The following is a 19,029-nucleotide window of genomic DNA, read 5'->3' on the forward strand; positions in this document are numbered from 1 at the left end:
AAACACTGCGTCCACAAGTTAGTTGGATGTCTAGTGAAATTTGAGAACCTACATTCAGAGCGTGCTCTACGTTTGCTGTTTTTTTTGTTTGTTTTTTTCCATAGGTCCCTCTATTGAACTTCAAAAACGCCAGTAAAAAAAACGGTACACAACGTCACACGATAAACTGCAATGCAAAAATAACAAAATGTCTGTCGAATAATTCTAAGGCCACGTGCGCACAATGCGTATTACGTGCGGATTTGACGCGTGGATTTTCCTGCAGCAAATTCGCAGCGTGATACGGTAACGGCAAAGTAAATCAGATTTCAAGCAAATCGCACCTACATGTTGCTACATTTTTCTGCACATCAATTGACCTGTGGTGTGTGTATTAAAATCTGTCAATTGGTCCTGCGTTTCCATCTCAGAATGGTATCTGACAAGTTTTGTAGCGCGTTTCAAAACGCCAGCAAACATCTTGCCGCTGCATATTTTGCCACAAAAAACGTTTAGGGAATGTATCCCAAAGAAATTAAATTGCGCATGGCGTCCTTCGGTTCCTAGATGCTGCTAAATGTATCATTCTGCTTTTTGTCAAGGAACACCGTACAAAAGTTTATGGAAACTGCATACATAAAAAGCAAATTGACGCCTTCTCCCACTTTCTAAAAGTTCATGTTGACGCCGCCAGGCATCTGTGCACAGCAGACATGGTAGTTGCCGACATCTGTAATTTACAGCACTGCAGTAAGTGTTTGCTATTAGTCATACACATCTGTAACCCTGTACCACTACTCTGTTACCAGCAGATGGCGATAGAAGAATATTCTCCTATGCCTTCAAACTGAAAACGCTAATATTGGGGGTTACAAAGAATATTTTTTTACTTTAGAGCTGACATTTAATTTAAGTCGTCTTTTAGCGTTAGACTGACGCAATCGAGGGCAGTTGGATGGCACAAAAGAGTTTTTACAAGAGCGGGAAGACTTCAGTACTGTCTATGTCTAGAACAGGTCACTGCCAAGAGGAAATGACTGGTGCACTTTGTAATGTTAGACCAGGTTTCTAGACTGTCTGGGTTCTGCTCGTGAGCGCATATTCCTCCTAATGGGTTTTGTTTTAAGTTCTTGTAGAGATAATGTTATAGGCATGGATGTTTTTTTTTTTTTTACTGAGGGACACTGAAGACTGAGCTCATCTCAGATTATACCAGCTGTGCCCGTATACAGGAAGAACGCCACCTGTAATGTAAAGTCTTCATGCTTTGTCCTTGTATAATCTGCACTGCTGTATTAGACCCTGTTCACATAACGTTTGGGAGGTACGTTAAGGGCTTATCCACACGTAGCGGAATTGCGGACCGAAAATACGCAGCAGAATACAGCAGCAGCAAAGTGGGTTAAATTTAAGAAATCTCATCCAGACGCTGCGTAAAAATTCCAACCAGAAAATGACCTGCGTTGCGTATCTTTCATACCGCAGCAGGTCTATTTCTGCTGCGGGAAGTGGACTGGATTGCTGCGTTTTTCAGAGGAGATGTCACCGTCTCCCAACATTGTGAAAATCGCAGCAAAATACGCACCATTTTCTGTAGTAAAAAAGGCAGGAAATGATGCGTTTTTGCCGCAGCGGAATGTCTGCTGCTTTCAACGGAATTTCGACAGAAATTTTCTGCAGCAATTCCGTTACGTGTGGACAAGCCCTAAGACTACGTGCACACGTTGCATATTTTGCTGCAGAAAATACACAGCAAGACTGCAGGAAATTCGCAGGAAAAAAAGCACCTGAAGGTGCGGTTTTTACGTTTTGCTGCGTAAATCGCGGCGTTTTCATACTGCAGGTTTTGCTGCGCATTTCTGTAGAACTACAGGGATAGAATTCTCAAGCGGAATCACAAGGGCTCCATTAGCAGCACGACGGAGGCTAAAAGAGTGTCGTTTTGGCCTCTGCCCGGCTGGTATATGTTGGTCTGTGTTTGTGCTTTATATTTTCAAGTATGAGAAGGGTCATGTTGGACTGAAACGTCGCACCTGTGGGTGAATACAATTCCAGTTTTCTTGAATGTGCTGCCTTGCTGCTTTTTTCTTGGATTCCATTTGTGGGACTCTGGATCAGGTCCCTTTACGGCTCGCACTCACTATATTGCATATTGCTTTGGGTCTCCAGTGCTGTGATATTTTCCTTCCGTCTTAATCTATATGGGAAACCCTGCAGGTCTTAGTGTAGTGGGGTCCCTATTGTTCCAGGACCTCAGACGTATCCGGTCCGCTTGCACTGACACTTGCGCCTACAGCCGGGTAATTGGTATAAGAAGACTTTCAATTGGGTTGTCGTGTCCTGAGAAAAGGTAATTTAGTATGTGAGGGTCACAGGGGGGACTGATGTGCATGAGTGGTGTCTGGGAGAGCTGGTGATAACCCATATGACCGTCATTACAGCTCCCATGGAGGTTTCCTCTTAGCACGTCTGCCTACAGTACACTCCCTCCACTTCACCGGATAACCAGGCAGGTATTCCATACAGGATTAGGAAAGTGGTGTCGCTACCATTGTAGGAGCTTAAAGACTAACTAAACTTTAAAGACTAACTAAACTTTTGATTGATGGCAGTCTGAGCACAGAGACCCTCACCAATCCCTATAACAAAGCAGCAGAAGCGCTCGGGTGAGCTCTGTGTCGCTTCGTTTCTGATCGGCTTTTCTCCGAGCGGTGTATGGGCTCAAGAGAAAGTCCGTACACCTCTCGCTTCGCTTTCTAAACTAAATCCGATCAGAAACAAAGCGGCACATCACTTGCCCAAGCGCTTCTGCCGCTTGGTTTTAGCGATCGGTGGGGGTCTCTGTGCTCAGAACCGCCACCGATCAAAACTTCTGACGTCACTATGACGAGTCAAAACTTTTTTGGTTTTTTTAAACTTTAGTTACCCCTTAATCCTTTAAAAAAAAAAAAAGACACAATTATCTGACCACTTACCATAAGAGAACACACGCTCTCATATTTACTGAGGTTTATTGATTTGTTTTGAGGTGGAAATACCCTTTAAGCAGGAGTCTAAGCTGTTTTATCGCCTCCGCGTATATTTTAGTAAGCCGTTACTTCTCATTCTGCATTGTTACATGATTTACGTAGACACAGACCTGAGTTACCGGCAACTCTCCACTTTTTCACATACGTGCGTTAACTCAGCAGCGTTCTTGAGGGACCCTCTATTATCTGGTGTTTCGCTGCAGTGCAGTAGTTTTCCCTTTTAAGCCCCCTCCTGAATTAGGTGGCCAGTCGGAGCCAGCAACAACAACTGGGCAGGAAGCGCTGACTTTTTAGATGGGTATTTTTCTTAATTGAATTCACATGATTGTGTTACTCAACCCTCTATTTACTTCTTGTCGAGCTCTCACCAGCGCTGCATTGATGTATCAGCCAAAGCTAAAGAACTGTCTAATCCACAAGTTTCCATTTAACCCTTAGGCTATGTCCACACGTGGCGTAAACACTGCGGCTTTCCGCAACAGATTTCATTGCTGAAAATCCTCAACTTAATACAGTAGCAGCAGAGTGGGTGATATTTGAACAAATCTCAACCACACGCGTAAAAAATATATTGAACAGCAGTTAGTAAATTGACCTGCGGTCCGTTTTTTTTAAAATATGCAGCGTGTCCATTTATGCTTCAGAATCGCTGCTTTTCTGTTGCGGGTTTTACCTCCCCATTGAATTCAATGGGGAAAATCTGCAAAAATCACAACTCAAAAGAAAAAAAAAAAAGATTATACTTGCCCAGATCTCTATACTTCTACGTTCAGTCCGGCCTCCAGGGATGACGTTTCATCCCATGTGACTGCTGCAGCCAATCACAGGCTGCAGCGGTCACATGGGATGAAACGTCATCCCTGGAGGCCAGGCTGCAGAATATCAGATGGACGTGTCGCCATGACTACGGGTAAGTATAGGTGTTTTGGGGTTTTTTTTCCTGCTGTTTTCCACATTGGACATTTCGCCCAAGAAACTGCACCACAATTTGGTGCAGTTTTTCGGACGGAATTCCCTGCGGATAGGCTGTGTACTTTTACGTAACATTTCTGCCTTGTGTAAACATAGCCTTAGGGTTCATTCACATGGCTGGTTTGGGGTCACACTGTCCCACCATGTTATACAGGAGCATGTTCGAACGTGCCATATTATGGAGGTATTCTTTAGAAGCATTGCTTCTAGAGGAGAATACTTCTCATGGTGGCTCCATATGACCACACACAGAGCGCCTACCGGTCCATAACACAAAACTGTATCTTTAGACACAAAAATGCCCAATTTACACCATGCCTGACCAGCCTAGAGGAGAGCCTAGCCCCAATATGACCTATTCTGCAGTTGCAGCAGAAAAGAACCTCACTTGCCCAATACTTGCCACAGAAGATCACGATGAAGACAAGTCGTAGGCAGGAGAGAGTTTCTAAGTGTTCTTGCCACTGAGGACCACATCTATACCAGCTCTAAACAATGGACACCATTGACTTCAATGCACAACATAACAATGCAGCTTCCCCTCCCCCAGAAGATGGTTTGCCCCAAACAAGAAGACCTCCTCCCCCCACTGTATAAGGATGTACAGCGTATATTAAATCCCACACAATCCTATAACAACGCACATCCATACAGAGGATAAATTATTAGTCGTAGCATATTATTAATTGTAAGGGTATGTGCACACACACTAAATACGTCCGTAATTGACGGACGTATTTCGGCCGCAAGTCCCGGACCGAACACAGTGCAGGGAGCCGGGCTCCTAGCATCATACTTATGTACGACGCTAGGAGTCCCTGCCTCGCTGCAGGACAACTGTCCCGTACTGTAAACATGATTATACTACGGGACAGTTGTCCTGCAGCGAGGCAGGGACTCCTAGCGTCGTACATAAGTATGATGCTAGGAGCCCGGCTCCCTGCACTGTGTTCGGTCCGGGACTTGCGGCCGAAATACGTCCGTCAATTACGGACGTAATTAGTGTGTGTGCACATACCCTAAGCGTTTTTAGTTCTGACTAAAGAGACCAATTCATAGAAAGTGGAAAATCCCTTTAAATTTTAGCATTTTTCTTTAAATCAATACTAAAGTTTTTATTAAATAAAATCAGACTCATTTTTTTATTTCCTTGCCAGGAATTACATAATTTCGACAGTGATGGCTGAAAAAAATTACTTTTTTCCTCCAAAAAATCTATAGGAATTATATTTTTCACCCGCATATGAACACAAGGGGGAAGAGACAGGCCTTAGTTGGGGGAAGATGTCAGCGTGAGTCTCGGGGCGGTCAGAATATTCCCTAAACTGCTCTCCAAACCACAAAAATGTGCAACTCTGACAATAAGATGTTAGCAAGAAGCAGGCGAAGGAAGCGGCTGAGGACTTGGAATACAAGACTCCTTTCTTGTTAACCCGTTCAGGGCCAATGAGCGCTTAAAATGACTCTCTACTGTGTGATCACCTCTCTGCAGCATTCCTAATAGGAGATCGTCGCAGGAAAGATAAACATTCTTCTAAAATTGCAAGTGAAAAACATTAATATTCTCAAGTTTAGTATTTTACAACTGTTTCATCTCTACAGATATAGGCCGAGATCCTGACAACCAATTATATGATGCCCCGCAGCGGAGAAACCCTGTGAGCAGCTCATCATCAGGGGACTCTTCCAGCTAAATGGCATTTCAAAAGCACGCAACCCCATTACGCTTTACCCCTGCTTGTCCAGGAAAATTCCCAAAACAAACCAGAGTTGTCTTTTTCAATGCAAATTTGCATAATCCTCACCCCTTTTGCGGTCCAGTTTGTGGGACAGTCCCACAAAGAATGGGACTGTTGGCAGGTATGTATAATGAGTGGGTAACTTAAGGGTTTTCCAGGGCTTTAAACAGTCTATTTGGGTGCACAATATGAAAATTATTTTTTTGCCAATATTCTTAACTAATTACAAATTTTCTCATCCCCTGCTGCAGGTGTCCCCCCCCCCCCTCTCCTTCCTTATTTACATGTATGCACGATGTCACCTCATTCACAACCTGACCACAAGAAACATAATTTCTCGTTGACCATATTTCTGTGCGTTTTGCATAGTCGACCGCTTTGTGGCTGAGATGTTGTTACACTTAGACACATCCACGCGACCACACAGTGCTGCTGATTTATGGATGGATGGATGGATGGATAGATGGATTGATTGATTAGATAAAAGCTGAAAAGTTGTGAGTGCGAAAGTGTTCACCCCCTGTGCTATGAAACACCTAAATAAGGTCTGGTCAAACAATTCATTTCAGAAGTCATATAACAAGTTGAATAAGGTCCCCTTGTATCCAATCAAAGAGTCACATGAGGTCAGTATAAATACACCTGTTGTGAAAGGCCCCTGGGTCAGTAATGCCACTAAGCAAGTGGCATGAAGACCAAGGAGCTCTCCAAACAGGTCAGAGACAAAGTTGTGGAGAAGTAGAGATCAGGGTTGGGTTATAAAAAAATAAATAAATAAAATAAAAAATGGCCCAAACGTTGAGCCCCCTTCCCGATCCAACTACCCCCAACCCCCATTTTGCTCTTTGGACAAATAATTCAATAAATAATTTTTTAAAAAATGATGCTCACCTCGCCGCTCCTCTTCTCTTCTCCCCTCTGTGTCCCCTCAGCATAACGCAGCTCATACAACGTACTGATGGCGGGCAGCGTCATGACATTGTATGTGACGCAGCACTGATGCTACTTCTCATATAAGGCCCTGACACTGCTTGGTGTCAGGATCTTGTATGAGCTGCGCTGAAATGCTAAGTGAGTATAATTTATTTTTTTTATTTACAATTGGTGGGTAAGAATATATATTGTGCACGGCTGAGGTCGTTGCGCCACCATTATTGTGCATGGTTACGGCCAGCAAGAAGATGTGACAGATTGATTGAGGCGTGCACCTCTTATTAAAGCTATCGTATCTTACTCCAGCGGAGCAGATGGCTTTGACTTCCCCATAGCCCCCATAAGGCTCCCCCTATAGCAAAAAGCACCAGAATTCTGGCACAAATTGAGCCAAAAAGTGTCGTACATGGCCTGCCCCAAATTTATTATGTGTTTTAGACTTTTTGAAAAGTGTCTAGAAAAAAGGACGAGGTTGTAAAATGCTCCAGATTTGTTAAGGGCGTGCAACATTTTTTGGCGCAAAATGTTGTAAAGTGTAAAGTATGCCAGCCATGAGGTGGCATAAGAAAGAGAAATGTGTCCAACAAGTCTAACAATTTTGCGCCAAATCATACAGCGTGCACCACTGATAAATTTGGCGCAGTTTCTGCCTGTCTGGTTTAGTTCTATACTAGGTAATGGCGGTGAATAATGAAGGTGTATCCAGCACTCGGTATAAAAGTTAAATGGTTTATTTGGTCATGTTAAAACAAAGAGATTAAAACAAAAATCCCGGGCCCACGCTTACGCGTTTCAGACCATTTAACGTTTATACCGAGTGCTGGATACACCTTCATTATTCACCTCCATTACCTTGTATACCTGCTGTCGACACAGGACCTTATTGGGAGTATTTACAAGCACCTGGATCAACTTATACCTACTTGTACCAACTAATGCATTGGAAACGCATTGGAAATGCGGTGAGCGAACTTTTTGTAATACATTTATTTTTTTCATTTAGTTCTATACTGTCTATCTTTAAGAAAGAAATAATAAATCCCGATTGTTCATCATTCTCTGCTTGACCTATAAAACCTCAGAAAATATAAAGCTGCAATGTCCTTCCAACGACCAGGACGGGCTAATGCGGTGATTTATTACAGGAACAGGAAATGTGGATGAAGTTGGACACGTAAAACAGAGGTGAACCGTTTACATCTATATAATGCGGCCTCAGGGCAAGTTATAAAAGATTGACTCAGGTTGCCAAAAGGGACTGTGGGCCCCAGGATATTATTCCATATTGTTGCTGATGTGTAAACCATCTGCCCCTCCGTGTTCTGCGAGAGGTTTGGAAAGCATGGCTACAAAAACAAGAGCTGTAACATACATTCAACTCAAATAACATAATGGTTGACCGTGTGGTTTCTAGGCCAGGCTTTATGTAGAGTTAGATCTATTATAGCTGCCAGGTAAGAAGAACCCATCAGACCCGATGGGCAGAGAATTGCACACATCTGGTTTGCTCACTTTGCTTCTAGACATTCCTCCATCGCTTGCACGGTCCTCACTACGCATAGTTCTAAACTTCTTTTACAGGCATCTCCATCATAATTATTATAAACTCCAGTCCAGGTCAGTGAGATGTCCATAAACTAAAAATATTGTGTCTATTGAAACCTGGATAGGTGCCCTGTACCATCTTTGCGAAATTGAAGTACTAAAAGCTCAGCTTCAAATAACCTTGGTCAGGTCCAGATTGCCCTCCTGCCTCCACTGCCCGCTCTCCTTGATGGCCGATTAGTGATCCTATCCAGCGGGAAAAAGGTGGAGAAATGGCCGCACATACGGTTCTCTCTTTTTATAAGTCTAAGGGTATGTTCACACGACCTCTTTTCAGACGTAATGGAGACTTTTACGCCTCGAATTACGCCTGAAAAGACGGCTCCATTACGTCGGCAAACATCTGCCCATTGCTTGCAATGGGTCTTACGATGTTCTGTGCAGACGAGCTGTCATTTTACGCATCGCTGTCAAAATAAGGCGCGTAAAATGACGGCTCGTCAAAAGAAGTGCAGGACGCTTCTTGGGACATTTTTGGAGCCGTTTTCCCATAGACTCTATTGAAAACAGCTCCAAAAACGGCCGTCGAAAACGCAGCGAAAAACGTGAGTTGCTCAAAAAACGTCTGAAAATCAGGAGCTGTTTTCCCTTGAAAACAGCTACGTATTTTCAGACGTTTTTGCTCACTGCGTGTGAACAAACCCTAAGAGAGTCCCTGGCTTAGTTGCTTCCATAACTCCCATGTACTTCCTTGGAGCGGGCCACATTGGGACACCTCTCCTAAATGTGGCTGTGATAGAGGGTCAGGTGGGATCCAGGTCCCAGAGGTGTGATGGGGGTCCTCACCAAACTTGATAGGGCCCTGATCTAGATACATCCTAAGGACAATACATTTACAAAACTGATAGAAAGGCTGAAAATATTTACTCCATATAGTCCCAAAAACAGAAAGCCAAAGCCGAGTATTATGCCACCTCTGGGATGATCAATAGAAATGTAAAGTGGGTACTTGGAGTAAACCATCATATGGTACCGAGTATTCAATAACTAAAGAGATAGCAAAAAATGTAAAAGCGTAAAGAAAGAGGATAACGGTAACAGAGAAACCGAGAGTCAACCAAGAGAGAAAAAGAGGTGAGGATATGGGGAGAAAGCGGGGTCTGATTCTATGTCAGTTATTCACTTGCCAACCAATGGTCTATTTTTGGTCAAAATGGGTCCAGGTATCCTTGATTGAAGCAGTTGATCATTATTATTTGCCATGATCTATGACAGGTTGGATTTTTATGGTATTGTAGACATTTTCCAAAATGTTATCCCAATTTAATAAGCCCACTTATGCCCCCTCACCACGTCCAGTTTTTGCCACTCTGGAGAACTTCACTGCTGCGGTCTGACACTTCTATTTCCACCTCCAGACGTCTAATATTTGTCATGTGATGATTCCAGGTAGAAATCAATGCTAAGACTACTATTCTGTGGTGGTGGTGGTGGACCATCTAGGGTGAAAGACAAGGGACTGTTCCTCTATTTTATTCTAAGTAGATGTTCGCTTCATGGCTGGAGACCGTTTTATCAAGGTTCTCCGTGACCAATCTTCCTCCTCAATAAGACAGAAGTAAATGAGAGGAAACTTGTCACAAACATCTGCGTTCCCATGGAGGACACCGCTGTGACTACACGGACACCACGCCTGCTGAGTGCTGTCTGGGACAAAATAGTCTGTTAAACTGTGTATATTTGGTGAGTTTTGTTCAATACATTAAGGGCATGTTCACACATAGCGTATTTGTCCAGATTTGCATGTGGAAAATCTGCAGCACATTACAATGGATGAGATTTTGATACATTTCTAAAGGTGAACCACAGAAAACGTGCATAAATGGACCGGCGGTGCGGATTGTAAATACTCAGCGTCTCAATTTTTGCTGCGATTTCACTGCACATTTGTTGCAGAATTTCCCCATTGAGATCAGAGGGGAAGTCAAATAACGTATTCACAGCAAAGTCCGCAGGTTGAAAGAAATAAAATAAAAGGCTATACTTTTGTCTATGACCGCAGTGTCCCTGCTCACCTGACTGCTCTGTGTCCAGGCTGCCCTCTATGATGAGGATTCATCACATGGGACCCTTACAGCCAATCACCGGTTGCAGCGGTCACGTGTTATGATATGTCATCACAAGAGGACATCTGGCCATGGAAGAGCAGGGACGCGTCGCTAGAGAGGTAAGTATAGGACTTTATTTTTCTATCGGCCGTTTACCGCAGTGGAAAGTCTGTCCGAATACATGCAGACAATTTGGTGCAAATATTCAGCCAGATTTCTATGTTATCGCTGCAGACTTTTCTGCAGCGTATACACGATGGGGTAAACATAACCTAAACCGGATTCTTTAAAGTGGCCATGATACCATTAACACTGCTGCCTCCCTAATGGGAAATGCATATAAAGCAGAGGAGGAGCTCTCCCCACATAAAAATGTAAAGTGCCGCTTAGGCCCTGTTCACATCACGTTTGCCTTCAGTTTGGTCTTTCCGTTCAGAAAGATAAACGGAAAGTAGAGTTTCTGTTTGCAATACCATTGATTTCTATGGTATTTTTTTCTTTGTTGGTTTCAGTTTGCGTCTGTTCCGCTAGGTTTCCGTTTTATCGATAGAAATAGTGTAGTGTACTGCGCTATTGTTTCCGTCGATAAAACAAAAACCTAGCGGAACAGACGCAAACTGAAACCAACAAAGAAAAAAATACCATAGAAATCAATGGTATTGCAAACGAAAACGCTACTTTCCGTTTGTTTTTCTGTTCCTCTGACGGAACAGATGAACGGAAAGACCAAACGTGATGTGAACAGGGCCTTACAGGTGGGAGTCTGGGATCCCCCTTAATGCTCTTGCCCGAATTGTCAGTCTGCTCCTCCTGTACGGTGACTAAAAAGATGTAATAATGCTCAATATACAAGGGGTGGAGGGCAACTCCTGGCACCCCTGCCAAATAATTACTGATGACCTATTCTTAGGATAGGCCATTAATATTATAGTCCTGGAAAACCCCTTTAATGAAGATGTGTGAGGCAGGTTTATAGGAGGAGCAGTGGTGGGCTGTGTTATGGTGGCGTTATATACTGTTTTATGGGCGCATTATATCCGGTACTGTTACAGGGGAAGCCCAGCAGGTTCTTTAATAGGGGGCACTATGGCATTTTATAAAACGGGCATGTGAAAAATTTACTATGGCCCTTTCCATGTCCATCCGTTTTTCAGATCTCCGAAACTTGGCAGACAGCTTCACTATCATGTTAAAAAAATTCTTAAAGTTCTGATTTTTGTAATTGCCCCTTTAAAAAGAAGTCCTCTGCATAAATAAATCCTCAAACTGTTTTCTTATCTGGTCTCCTCATTCTTCCCCGGGTCGTCAGTGTTTTCCTACGCCTCTCCCTCGCTCATTCCTAAACTGACTCCTTCTATTATCAGTTTGTCTGTTTTTATTGGCTTTGCTTTTGAGAATGACTTTTCTTCTCTTCTCTATCTGGTATAAATAGATATTTTCACCCTGTGTGTGGCTGAAATCCAGATCTCTCCTAGTGGAGATGTTCGTCTTCTAGTTCTAATAGGAACATACAATAAAGTCTTCTCTAAACGTCCTACAGCAAGGCCCCATGCACACAACCGTAAAAAATCTCCGTAATTCCGGACCGCAATACGGTCCGCAATTACGGACCCGTTCAGTTCAATTGGCCGGAGACACCTTTCCGTATTGCTACGGAAGGGTGTCCGTGCCATAGAACTGTGCCGTGAATCATGTCCTACGTTTTGTATTTTACGGGCCGTGCTCCCATACTTTGTATGGAAGAAGGGCCCGAAAATGCGGGCTGCGGCCGGCCGAGCGGGCCGTGATTGCGGGGGCACGGCCGTGTGCATAAGGCCTAAGTCCAAGATTCTTTGGGGAAGGACGCTTTTTCTTATAGTCGGAAGCAGCACCTGAAGGAGTCAGTCAAACAAGAAGAATATTATAGCATCCTCTGCTGGAGTCTAAACCAAAGGGGTTGTCTGGGATTAGAACAAAATGGTCTAAAAAAAGAATTCCTGCAAAAACAGTGCCACTGCTGTCCATGGGCAGTGTTTGGAATTGCAGCAAAGGGGTGAGCTGCAATACCAGACATAGCACATTGACAAGAGCTCCATCTTGTGGCTGCTGCGGGGAGAATTTGTGGGATGAGTCTAAGAGATCTCTCTTAAAGTGTAGCTAAACGTTTGACAAACTTCTGACATGTATTAGTGACATGTCAGAAGTTTGGATTGCTGGGGGTCCAAGCACTGAGACCCCCAGCAATCGCTAGAACGAAGCAGCTGAAGTGCTCCTGTGAGCGCTCAGCCGCTTCGTGTCTGTTCGGCTTTTTCCGGAAAGCCGATGTATCTGAGTACGGGCTCATATTGAGTCCGTACACCAGGGCCGGACTGAGACAAAAAAGCAGCCCTGGCACACAAGCCCTAGCAGCCAACACACTCTGTCTAAAACTGTCCCTTGCCCTAAGCCCCCCAGTCACAGCACACAGCGCACGTCGGACGGTTCGGTCCAAAGTGATTTCTGTTGAATGTCAGATTACCACACTTTTTTATGTGGTGAAAATGCGTTCCAGTGGAGCTGCTAGCTCACAGCTTATGTGCTCAACATTCAGCTTTCTCCCTTCCCCATAGAACAACACCTACGGGGTGACGGAACGTGATACTTGATTGAGTGATAAGTATATTGCTGAAATCCGCAATAATGTTCTGTAAAAGAGAACTGGTTCAGCCGCATAAGTAACTTTCTTGCACTGCCTCCACCCAGCGAGGTATCCTCTTAGACAAGGCCACACCTCAGGATTTGAACCAGGGTCCACACAGAAGGCACTGCTTAAAGAGGCTCTGTCACCAGATAATAAGTGCCCTATCTCTAACATAATCTGATCAGCGCTGTAATGTAGATAACAGCAGCGGTTTTTATTTAGAAAAATGATAAATTTTTACGGGACGTGTTTTTACTTTTTGGCGAAGTGGGCGTTGTGGAGAGGAGTTTATGACGCTGACCAATCAGTGACCAATCAGCGTCATACACTTCTCTCCATCCATGTGCTCAGCACATGTGCTGTCACTTACTCACACATTAACGTTACTGAAGTGTCTTGAGAGTGAATAGACATCACTACCAGCCAGGACGCGAAGTCTATTCACAATCCCGACACTACGGTAACGTTTGTGTGGGACTTACAGCAAAGCACATCGAGATCACGCTTGCTGTCAATAACGCCCACACAAACGTTACCGAAGTGTCAGGATTGTGAATAGACATCGCGTCATGTTTGGAAGAATTTGCTGCTGGCTCTCACCAGCAGAGGTAGTGCACTGGTAAAGTTCTCTACTGATGAATTAGATGAGTTGTGAACATACGGGTTCTATCCCCAGGATCTCCTCCTAGAAAACCCTTCACCAGTTGAGCGCCAGCCGCTTGCCAAAATCATCCGGAAAACATTGTCACCTTTAAGCACAAGCAGCTCACTCGTATAAGTAAGGTGACCGCCATCTACCACACAAGTTGCATGCAGCAAACGCAGGTATGTGAGTTAAAGAGACTCTGTCACCACATTATAAGTGCCATGTCTCCTACATAAGAAGATGGGTGCTGTAATGTAGGTGACAGTAATGCTTTTTATTTAAAAAAACGATCTATTTTTACCACTTTATTAGCGATTTTGGTTTATGCTAATGAGTTGCTTAATGCCCAAATGGGCGTATTTTTACTTTCGACCAAGTGGGCGTTGTACAGAGGAGTGTATGACGCTGACCAATCAGCATCATGCACTCCTCTCCATTCATTTACACTGCACTAGCGATATAGATATATCACTATGTGCAGCCTCATACACAAGCCCTAACATTACTACAGTGTCCTGATAATGAATACACATGACCATTCAGCCTGGACGTCATGTGTACTCAGAATCCTGACACTTCTGAATCTTTTCTGTGAGATTTCCAGCAAGGGAAACGAAATCTCGTTTACCTCGTAATCTCGCGAGATTACGCGTGGCTTGCTGGAATCTCACAGAAAAGATTCAGAAGTGTAGTAATGTTAGGGTTTGTGTATGTAGCTGCACATAGTGATATAACTATATCGCTAGTGCAGTGTAAATGAATGGAGAGGAGTGCATGATGCCGATTGGTCAGCGTCATACACTCTCTGTACAACGCCCACTTGGTCGAAAGTAAAAGTACGCCCACTTGGGCATTAAGAAACTCATTAGTATAAAGCTAAAAATCGCTAATAAAGTGGTTTAAAATAGATCATTTTTCTAAATAAAAAGCATTACTGTCACCTACATTACAGCGCCCATCTCCTTATGTAGGAGACAGGGCACTTATAATGTGGTGTCAGAGCCTCTTTAACACCGTAGTGTTCCTGAACTCAACACTTTAGCCCCAAGCCCCCCAGTCACAGCGCTCTCATGAGACGATGTGGTCAAAAGTGACTTCTTTTGAATGTCAGATTACCGCGCTTTTTTTATGAGGTGAAAAATGTGATCTGGTGGAGCCGTCGTCCTGCAGCTTATGTGTTCAGACACAACAGTAAATGCCACTAGCAACTTATTAGTAAAACGCTTTATCGCCGGAAGCTGAAAAAGATATTCGCAGGACTGACAAAGAATGGCAGAAGGAGACATACAAATCAAGTAGAAAAATAAATGACAATCAAATTACAAAGACGTGTTTTATTTATTTTTTTCTTTTTAAAGACGATCTTGACAGAGCAAATATAAAGCAAGAACATTTTTATTATTTTTACATGGAAAGAAAACCAAACAACAGGAGGCAAAGATGATCATTTTAGTCACAACTCCAAGCAGTAAAGCTCATTTAAAGTGCATATGGTCTTGTCGTCCGTCCCCCCCCCCCCCCAATCACCTTCATTTATTAACCCTTCTTCTCCACACTGTACAGTAGTTTATACTTCTTATTCTTACCAAAGATATTGCGCAAATATTATACAAGAGAACGGTGTCAGTAACATCTAGAGAAGCCGAGTAGTTCATTAAAGGGGTTTCCCACCTTCTGACAACTGATGACAATTTCACAAAAAAACACAATTTGAGCTCACTGTGTGAATAGACCCTAAAATAAAAAACTGACCTTGTTGCTCATAGTAACAAATCACAGGGCAGATTTTTATTTTATTTTCTAGAGCCGTTTAAGAAATGAAAGCTGAGCTCTGATTGGTTGCTATTGGACAGCTTTGATAAACTAGTGCAGAGATTAAGTGTAAGGGCATGACCACACGTGGCGGATTTCCTCCGCAACTGTCCGCATCAATGCCGCACCTAATCCGGGTTGCGGATTACGGCTGCGGATCTGCACAAAATGTGCAGAAAATTGATGCGGACTAGCTGCTGCGGACTGCGGGAAAAGTGCTTCCCTTCTCTCTATTATCAGTGCAGGATAGAGAGAAGGGACAGCACTTTCCCTAGTGAAAGTAAACGAATTTCATACTTACCGGCCGTTGTCTTGGTGACGCGTCCCTCTTTCGGCATCCAGCCCGACCTCCCTGGATGACGCGCCAGTCCATGTGACCGCTGCAGCCTGTGCTTGGCCTGTGATTGGCTGCAGCCGTCACTTAGACTCAAACGTCATCCTGGGAGGCCGGACTGGAGACAGAAGCAGGGAGTTCTCGGTAAGTACGAACTTCATTTTTTTTTACAGATACATGTATATTGAGATCGGTAGTCACTGTCCCGGGTGCAGAAACAGTTACTGCCGATCGCTTAACTCTTTCAGCACCCTGGACAGTGACTATTTACTGACGTCTCCTAGCAACGCTCCCGTCATTACGGGAGCCCCATTGACTTCCTCAGTCTGGCTGTAGACCTAGAAATACATAGGTCCAGCCAGAATGAAGAAATGTCAAGTTAAAAAAGCAAAACGCATCCGCAGCACACATGACATGTGCATGACAGCTGCGGACTTCATTGCGGAACTTTGAATCTCCATTGAAGTCAATGGAGAAATTCCGCCATGAGTCCGCCACTGCTCCGCAACAGACAGAGCATGCTGCGGACACCAAATTCCGCTCCGCAGCCTATGCTCCGCAGCGGAATTTTACGCCTCGTCTAAACGAACACTGCTAAATTAAAGTGTAAGTCAATGGACAAACGGCTCCGCTGCGGATTAACGCTGCGGAGTGTCCGCAGCGGAATTTAAGTGAAATTCCGCCACGTGTGAACCCAGCCTAACAGTTGTTCAAAGCAACCAATCAAAATCCAGCTTTCATATGTTTTGTGCAGGTTAGAAAATGAAACAAGTATCCTGATTGGTCACAACTGCTCCACTTTATTTCTACCCTAGTTTTTATCCATGAGGCCTTTTATATTTAACTAGTTGGTAGCAGAGATATGACAATAATGGCTCACACACCTATGTTCATACCTATGATAAACTACTAAAACTCATCCGACTGATGACAGAAGTCAGTTCTGTCACTACAGTAGTAAGGCTATGCTCACTTTTGCATTATGGTTTCCTTTTATAAGGTAAACCACAGCGCAAAGCCAGATATATCAGAGTAGAACCTATTTGGGACAACAGATGAGCAAAAAAATATTTATTCCATGAAATCTTTTGTTTCGATTCTATCAGGTTCATTATCCCATTGACTTTAATGTTAAAAAAAAATGCATGGAAAAACGGATTGAACAATACATGTAAAGTCTTCCTATTCTGTGTAAATAATGTTCATCACCACGACTGACGCCTAATGCCCTGATCCAAACGGGACCCATGAAAATCCATTAGATCCATTTTAATGTAAAGGAAGAACGGATAAGTGTTAAGAAACCCAAAAATTCTTATTAACTTTGAAAGACTACTCTGGGCTCAAGCTTTTTTTATTTTCCAGTCCGTCTCCTATTCCGACATTAAATGAAATATATATGTTAGTTGCTCTTGGCTGCCATGCTTATGATTGGCCACTGGCACTTCGAGTTTGGCACAACCGTAAGCCACTAATCCACCAGTAGAGTCCTCGAGGATATCATTAGACAGATACGTTCTTGGCATAGGCAAAATAGGAGTAATGACCATTTACTGCCCCAGAAACACTGGACATATACTGTAGATTATTTATATCTAATCACAATAAAAGTTATACTATTAATTGTAGAAACTCAAGCAACATAATTGTGTATGGAAAATAACAGAAACTGTTTTATGAGATTGTGATCATGGCGTCTGTAAGTTCATTAGAGGAGTTTTCAGGTTCTGCTTTTTGCTGAGCACTGGCACTCTGCATTTATAGGGAGTCACAAAATCTGTACCCCCCAATGTAAGTTCAATAAGAGAGAAAAAGAGGAGAGAGAGAAAAAAAAAGAGAGAAAGAAGAAAGAGATTTATGGGGAGCCATAGATGAGAAAACGAGGGAGTGCAGAGAGAGCAATCTAGAGAGAGGAAGGGATGGAGAGAGATGAAGATAGAGAGATGGAAAGGGATACGGATGGAGCGAGAAATAGAAAGAAATGTAGAAACAGATATACAGTGTATATATATATATATATATATATATATATATATATATATATATATATATATATATATTAGAGAGAGAGAAATTTGTAGAGAGAAGGACAGACAGATGAGGAGGGAGAAATAGAGAGAGGCAGCTGGAGAAAAAAAATATTTTCATTAAAGCTCGTCTTCCAGCCATATCCAGACACAAGCAGCTGTACGTCCGCTTAACAAGCTTATAGATTCCAGGTGATCTTGATGGTGTAATCCTACCCAGAACTATTCCCTTGTGCACGCCATGCCTGGCTTACTTTACTCCAGTATTTTCGCCAAAATTGTGGTGCTCCCTCTTAATGAATCTGGCAAATTTTAGGACTTTACTTAGCCACGCTTCCTTTTCTAGACACTATGTAAACTGTCCAGTGAGGTGCAAAAAGTGTCTAAAAAGCATTAAAGCTTGTACGTGGCATGTGCGCCCGTTTTTTGTGGCAACTTGAACCAGAGCTCTGGCACATTTTGGTTTAGTAAATCTGTCCCACGTATTTATATCTAGAATTGTAATATATAGGTTATAATAAATGTTACTGTTCTCTGCGTATATGATAGAGATAATCTCTCTGTGATACGGAGTGTCTGTAGGAGAAATCAATTCATAGATCCGTCACCACCTTCATCTCTCTGCTGTGAAGTTCAACAGATGCCGTTGACTCATTGAAGCTGGCACGGGAACGCGTGGTGACTGTACACAGCACAATCATAGCGCGGGATCGTGTACTCCTGAGGTCTGGATGCTATACAAGAGCACCGTGTCACCTCCGTGTTAGCCAGTGACCCATCGATGACCTAGAATATTATTGTATATAGGCAGGACCATGTTTATGCCCTACTCAATAATCTCCAATGGCAGTATATCCCATTTCTGGTATACAGTATACATGGGCACAGCTAGGGGAGTTGAGTCATCAATAATCAGGTCCTCCTCTACTGGGGGGGGGGGGGCAAAAACCAGTACCAATAGGGTCCCTTCTCTTCTATGTACACCACTGCTAGTTATAGTTTTATTTGTATGAGATTTTTGGTTTATTTATCCCTTTTTGTGGTGGAAGGTGTTGTGTGGTAAAACAAGTGTGCAAATTAGGCAAACTCTCATTGACTCTTCATAGACGATACCTTTCCCTACAGGACATAATGCAATGCTGTGGGGGCTCCAGATAGAAAAGGTTACAGAAACAGTGAACCGTTTGTTTCCGTACTGTCCTCGTCACCATATATCCCAGTTGGCTTGTCCTGGAACGTCTTTCTT

This window comes from Rhinoderma darwinii, chromosome 10 (genome assembly GCF_050947455.1).
Source record: "Rhinoderma darwinii isolate aRhiDar2 chromosome 10, aRhiDar2.hap1, whole genome shotgun sequence".
Lineage (NCBI taxonomy): Eukaryota > Metazoa > Chordata > Amphibia > Anura > Rhinodermatidae > Rhinoderma > Rhinoderma darwinii.